The sequence below is a fragment of the Eptesicus fuscus genome, chromosome 8 (genome assembly GCF_027574615.1).
Source record: "Eptesicus fuscus isolate TK198812 chromosome 8, DD_ASM_mEF_20220401, whole genome shotgun sequence".
NCBI classification, from domain to species: Eukaryota; Metazoa; Chordata; class Mammalia; order Chiroptera; family Vespertilionidae; genus Eptesicus; species Eptesicus fuscus.
Genome location: NC_072480.1, coordinates 11,041,380 through 11,048,230, shown reverse-complemented (window position 1 = coordinate 11,048,230; position 6,851 = coordinate 11,041,380). Strand labels below are relative to the sequence as shown.

General features: G+C 41.6%; 1 pseudogene; it reads left to right on the top strand.

Annotated features, from left to right (window-relative positions):
- Positions 1 to 2,451: 2,451 nt before the first annotated feature.
- On the top strand, positions 2,452 to 6,447 carry LOC103295643 (calcipressin-3-like; annotated as a pseudogene).
- Positions 6,448 to 6,851: the final 404 nt, after the last annotated feature.

Genomic DNA, 6,851 nt, shown 5'->3' with positions numbered 1-6,851 from the left:
AATGTTTATTGTTCTGAACTGCTAGGTTTGGGGTAATTTGTTATGTATCAATAGATGACTAATTCACATAGCTTTTAAGTGTCAGAGCCAAGATACCAATCCAGGGGTCTGAAGTCAGAGCCAAATTTTCCACTATACAATTCTGCCTTTACTAATAAAAAGGATATATTTGATGAGCTCAGATTCTTTTTTAAAAAGGTGTTCAGTAATTGGAAGGACTCTTTCATTCAAGCTGCAGAAAATTCCGAGGTGTTTTTAGACACTTAGAAATCCAATGATGGCAATGTACACATTAGCATACAATCACTCCTTTCCTTGGATGTTCTGAATGAATGAATGCTGGTCAAGGTCTTTGGTCCTATCCTAATTTTTCTAGACTCCAGGCAGACAATACCTTTCTATTAGCACATTACTTCAAACCTTTTTGTTACAATATTATTAATCAGATTATAGCTTCCTGTAATGACCTTTCTATCCTGAGAATACATCATAATCATCTTAACCAAATTGGATACGTATCAAATCTATCAGCTTATTGTGTATTAGCCCTTTTTTATAATCTAGTTCTTTTAGTCTGGGAGGAAAACAAACATTTAGATAAACTCACTTCTGCAAGTGGCTATTTACCATTATGTGCTGATTAGGACTGCTTAACCCTCAGAAGGCTGAATCTCTGCTGCCACCTTGTTGATACAATAAAATGTTAATGTCCATAGCATTGGGCTTTGCACAGAGTGGATGCTCATTGGTGATTCTTGTCTCTTTCCCATCACTCCCCACATATACTATTAAGAGAAGGTTAGTCTCTCTCAGAAATTGTTAGGTATTTGTCAGTAAATAACTATCATTTGACATAACCCCACAGGCTGTGGTAAACTTGTGTTCCCCACTATTATTGTTAATTTGTTGAATGAATTCAATGATCACTGCTCACATATCTACATCCATTCAGATATTCAGGAATATACTTGGTAAGGAATTAGATAATTATTTAGAATCAAGGGAGACAGATGGCCTTAAAGATATTCCAAACAAGAAGAGCTAACCTGACTCGGGAATCTCAACACATTGTCTCTCATCTGGAGAAGTGCCACAGTTACAATCACTCTGCCACTACTCCTGTATGTTTTCTACAAAGCAACCATGTCAATCCTCTGCCTAAGACCCATTACAAAACCCAAGTTTCCCACCACAATAGAACTTTCCACAATCTGACCTTGGCCTATCTTATTTGCCAACACTTTTCAACTTAATAACACTGAACTTTATAGAATTTCTTGAGCAACCATCCTCTCCAACTGCAACCCCGTTTATATCTCCTTCAGGTCTTGGCCTAGAGCAGGGGTCCTCAAACTACGGCCTGCGGGCCACATGCGGCCCGCCGAGGACATTTATCTGGCCCGCCGGGTGTTTTTGCCACTGCTGCCTGTCCTGCTTAGCAGCCGACTTAGCAGTATGCATAGGAATTTGTTCATAGTTTTTTTTTTTTTAACTATAGTTCGGCCCTCCAACTGTCTGAGGGACAGTGAACTGGCCCCCTGTTTAAAAAGTTTGAGGACCCCTGGCCTAGAGTTTATCTCATCTAGGATATCATCCAACCACTCCACCTGACCTCTGCCCTTGAGCCTTCCTCTCCACTGCTGGAGTGGACCCTTATCCTCCATGCTCCAACAATACTCTGAAGATAGCTCCATGCACTCAGTAAGCTATGTTGACATTGTCTATTTGAATGCTTGTCTCATAAGCTCTTTGACAACTGCAGGATCATATTTAACTTTGCATTCCTGATAACTGGAAAATAGTAGGTGCTTAATAAAAGAGGTAATGTATACAAAGCATGCAGCTCAACACCTTACATAGATCCATTCATGTTGTTATTGTTAATTTGTTGAATGAATTCAATGATCACTGCTCACATATCTACAAGCAAAAATTTGCTTGCTTTCTTCCTGGCAAAAACTAAACAGAGGAAGCTTCAATGAAGGGAAGGGAAAGGGAGGGAAGGGGAGGGGAGGGGAGGGGAGGGAAGAGAAGAGGAGGGAAGGAGAGGGAGGGTAGGGAGGGAGGGAAGGGAAGGGAAGAAAAAGTACACATAGAAAACAATGAAGAGTCTAAACACACTAAAGACAAGCAATTAAATAATCTAAATCAAATGAGATAAATTAGAAAATTAAAGCAAGGGACAATTGACAAATTTTCCTATCGGGCTAGATAGTCTTTACTAGGAAAATGGCTTTGAGGGAAATGGTAAATTCCCTATAGCCTGAGTCACTAAAAACTGGAACAGTCTGGGGGAGTGGTGGCAAGGCTGCCCAGCACCAACTCTTCCCCTTAGGGCTGCACTGGCCTCTTCCCTGCTTGTCTGCCTTCCTGCAGTGGCCAAGCATGCAGGAGATGCCTGGTAAGCATCTTAGAACTTTAAAAATGGAAAAGACCTGCTTTTATGGGATAATGCTGAGGGACACTATGAAATCTTGGAAAAATAGCCAGTCAGATCGCTGTAGCAGTGACCAAAAAGAGTAAAAGGGATGATTTGAGGTAAAAATGAAGATGATTTGTAAGAAATGATGGATTTAAGTAATCTGCCTACCTCACTTTTTGCTTGCAGGATCCATGAAGCAGTGTTTGAGGTGCAAGAACAAGAAAGATTTGAAGCACTTTTCAGCATCTATGATGACCAGGTAACATTTCAGTTGTTTAAAAGCTTTAGAAGAGTCATAATACATTTCAACAAGCCTGAAGCAGAAGCAAAAGCATGAATAGAACACCATGAAACAAGGAGATTAAAAATGGTAGCTCAGACATGCTCCCAGGAACAAGCTGGAATTACAACTGAAATACAGAAAGGCTTCCTGAATAATCAATGGAAAACTCACAGGAGAGAAACCTGATACCCAAGGATGGAAGGTGGAGATGGTATAGAGACTGGTAGGAGGGGCAGAGGTGCGAAAAAGCTAGCTGGGTACCCAGAGACAGCAACTGAAGTCCCGGAGACCCAGAGAGATATCTCAGCTGGGGTGGGGAGGTGGGTGGCACTGAGAATTCTGGGATCTAATCCCGAAGCTGGGTTTCCCAGCAGAGAGCAACAAACTGAGGAGGATAGCCACATAACATCTAGCTGTGAAAAGCAGTGGGGTGCTGTCTGCCAGGAAGTGGCAGCTGAAAGTTTGGGTACCCTCTTAAAGGCCAATGCACAAAAATTCCCTGTGGAGCCACCCACCTTATGCTCTGGCACAGGGAGGGTGAAGTGGACTGGAGCTATGAGAGTAGAACCCAGGATTGGGGACTTGGGGAATAGAGCTCAGAAGGCAGACACCACAAGTTTCCTGGGCTGAGTCATTCCCTTACAGCAGAGGACATCTTTCCCACATAGACATTTGCCTTTCCTACTGGAAAACACCTTGCCCTGAGACCACTTAAGAAACTAAAAGTAACAATTAGCCTCCAGGCAGAAGCAACTGCCCCACCCTGTTGATAAAAACTCCCACCACACCTGAGTACTATTGCCTGGGGGGCAATTCAACTCAGAATCCTATTAGTCTGTAGACAGGTGGTCTCTGGAGAATTTGAGTCTTTGCCTGATCCAATTAGTCAGAAACAGCCTTTAACACTGTCCTGCACTAGAGATTGAGAAGTATAGAGGATATACCTAAAATATAGTCACAAACCCAAACAGACAACCAAATGAGGAAACAAAGAAACAAACCTCAAATGAAAGAACTAGTGAATTCTCCAGAAGAAGAGGTAAATGAAGCAAAGATAAGAAATTTCTCTGAAACAGAGTTCAGAGTAGTGATGTTAAAAATGCTCTAAAGTATGAAAAAAGATATAGTAACTATGAAAAAAAGAACAGTCTGAGATAAAGAATGACATAACACAAATAAAGAACACATTGGAAGGAATACACAGCAGATTAAGGGAAGCTGAAAATCAACAGTGAATTAGAAGACAGAGTTGAAAATATCACTCAATTAGAGAACCAAAAAGAAAAATCAATTAAAAAACAGGAGGACAGCTTAAGGGAGCTGTGAGACAATGTGAAATGTAACAATATTAGAATAGAAGGTGTGCCATAAGTGGCAGAAAGGGAGAAAGGAATAGAGAAGGTGTTTGAAGAAATAATGGTAGAAAACTTCCCTACTATGGTAAAGGAAAAAGTCACACAAGTTCAGGAGGCACAGAAAATCCCAAACAAGAAGATCCCAACAGGCCCATGCCTAGACACATCATAATTAAAATGCCAAAAATTAAAGACAAAGAGAGAATCTTAAAGGCAGCAAGAGAAAAGAAAACTGTTACCTACAAAGGAGTTCCCATAAGGCTGACACCTAATTTCTCATCAGAAACTCTACAGACCAGAAGGGAATGGCATGAATTACTCAAGGTAATAGAAAGCAAGGATCTGACACCAAGATTCCTATATTCAGCAAGGCTATCATTCAAAATAGAAGGTCAAATAAAGAGCTTCCCAGAAGGCTAAAGGAGTTCATCACCACCAAGATAGCATTACAAGAAATGCTAAAGGGATGCTGTAAGGTATTGCTGAGAAGAAGAAACAGAGAGAGAAACCTAGCCATACAGAATTAAAATGGCTATAAATAAGTACCTCTCAATAATAACCCTAAATGTAAATGGATTAAATGCTCCAATCAAAAGGTGTAGGGTAGCTGAATGTATACAAAAACATGACCCAACTATATGCTCTCCACAAGAGACCCACCTCAAAACTAAAGACATACACAGGATGAAAGTGAAGGATGGAAAAAAAATTTCCATACAAATGGAAAAGAAAAAAAAAAAAGCTGGAGTAGCAATACTCATATCCAACAAAATAGACTTCAAAAGCATCATGCTAAGCGAAATAACCCAGTTGGGGAAAGACAATTATCATATGATCTCACTCATTTGTGGAATATAATGAACAACATAAACTGATGAACAAAAATAGAGCCAGAGGGGAAAAAATATATACTAGAATATAATAGAAGTAATCCTGTTATTTGCAGGTTTTTAATATTTCCTACAACTTTTGTGATATCATACTATATTGCTACAGCTTTGGTAATATTATTATACTTAAAATCCTTTTATTCTTGAAATATTAATGTTTATTGCATGTAATACTATCATATGTAAGATCATTTTTTGAATAATTGGTGTTTATTACATGTGACATTATCATATTTAAAATAGTTTTTCTTGAGATATTGTTTATTGCATATAACATTATTATATTTAAAATCATTTTTCTTGAAATAAAAAAAAAAACTGAAAAAAGAAAGAAACCATCCCTTCTAAAATAGCAAAAAAATTAAAAAAGGACACCATGAAACAGACTTCAATGGGAAGAAGCATAAGCTATATTTGCACAGGTATAGATGTCCAGTGAAACAGACAGATCATATCTCCCCTCCAGCATATCCTCAGTGGGGCGGAAGCAGGGTGAAGATGCAATGCTTGTTATAAACTACTAGAGGCCCAGTGCACAGATTCGTGCATTGGTGGGGTCCCTCGGCCTGGCCTATGGGGTTCAGGCAAAACCAGCTCTCCAACATCCCCCAAAGGTCCCCGGATTGTCAGAGGGTGCAGGCCAGGCCGAGGGACCCCACCAGTGCACAATTGGGGCCTGGGAGAGACTATGGGAGGGCTCCAGGTCAGTCCCGATCGGTCGGACCTCAGCAGCAAGCTAACCTACCAGTTTGAGCATCTGACCCCAGGTGGTCAGTGAGCATCATAGCAACTGGTTGAACGGTCGAACGGTCAAATGGTCAGACACTTACATATTAGGCTGTTATTATATAGGACTAGAGGCCCGGTGAATGAAATTCGTGCACTAGGGGGGAGGGGATGTCCCTCAGCCCAGCCTGCACCCTTTCCAATCTGGGACCCCTTAGGGGATGTCCAACTGCCAATAGTCAGACATCCCTCTCACAAACCAGGACTGCTGACTCCTAACCACTTGCCTGCTTGCCAGCCTGATCACCCCCTAACCGCTCCCCTGCTGGCCTGATTGATGCCTAACTGCTCCCCTGCCTGCCCAATCTCCCCCAACTGCCCTCCTCTGCTGGCCATCTTGTGATGATGTGGGGGCGGCCATCTTGTGGCAGCCATCTTGTGGTGGCCATCTTGTGGCAACCATCGTGTGACAACATGGGGCAGCCATCTTGTGATGAGATGGGGGCGCAAGGGCCACCTAGGCTTTTATTAGTATAGATTATTTACTTTGTGCTATTTCCAAATTAGCACCCAGAGAGAAATATGAGCGGAACTGTGTCAACACCCATTGTAGTTGTTCACGTCTGTGAAAATGAACCTGTTATTGAGAAAAGTGTGGGTGGTCTCTCCTCGTTGCCAGTGGGAGTGGAGTCCTTGGGGTACCATTGGAATAGGCATTTCCAGAGGCCCCCACGAGAGGATGAGTTGTGGGAGAAAGCTTTATTTCTATGAAATTACATTCCTGAGTTTCCAAGGTCCCATTCCTCCTAGTCCAGTTTTAGAAGTGTTTCAGTAAAGCTAGAAGCATAGTCAAACTCCAGAGTTTTCTTTTCATAGTGGTGCTGGGTCCAGTTCAGCATCAGGCTAGTTACAATCCATTAGTACATTGTATATGGGATCCACATGGTTGCAGGCCACTTGGACGAATGCAGGGGAGTGCATCCCAAGAGCATAAGAGGAACCAAGAGAGTGGATTCCTTTGTTTAGGGAATTAAATATCTCAAGTTTCACCCCCTTGCAGTGGCCACATCCATTCTAACCAATGATCTGTTCCCAGGTGTCATTGACAGTAAGCACCTTTGCTAGTCCCCCCAAATTTACTGGGCATGCATCTACCTTCCCTTTCTTTCCTGTTT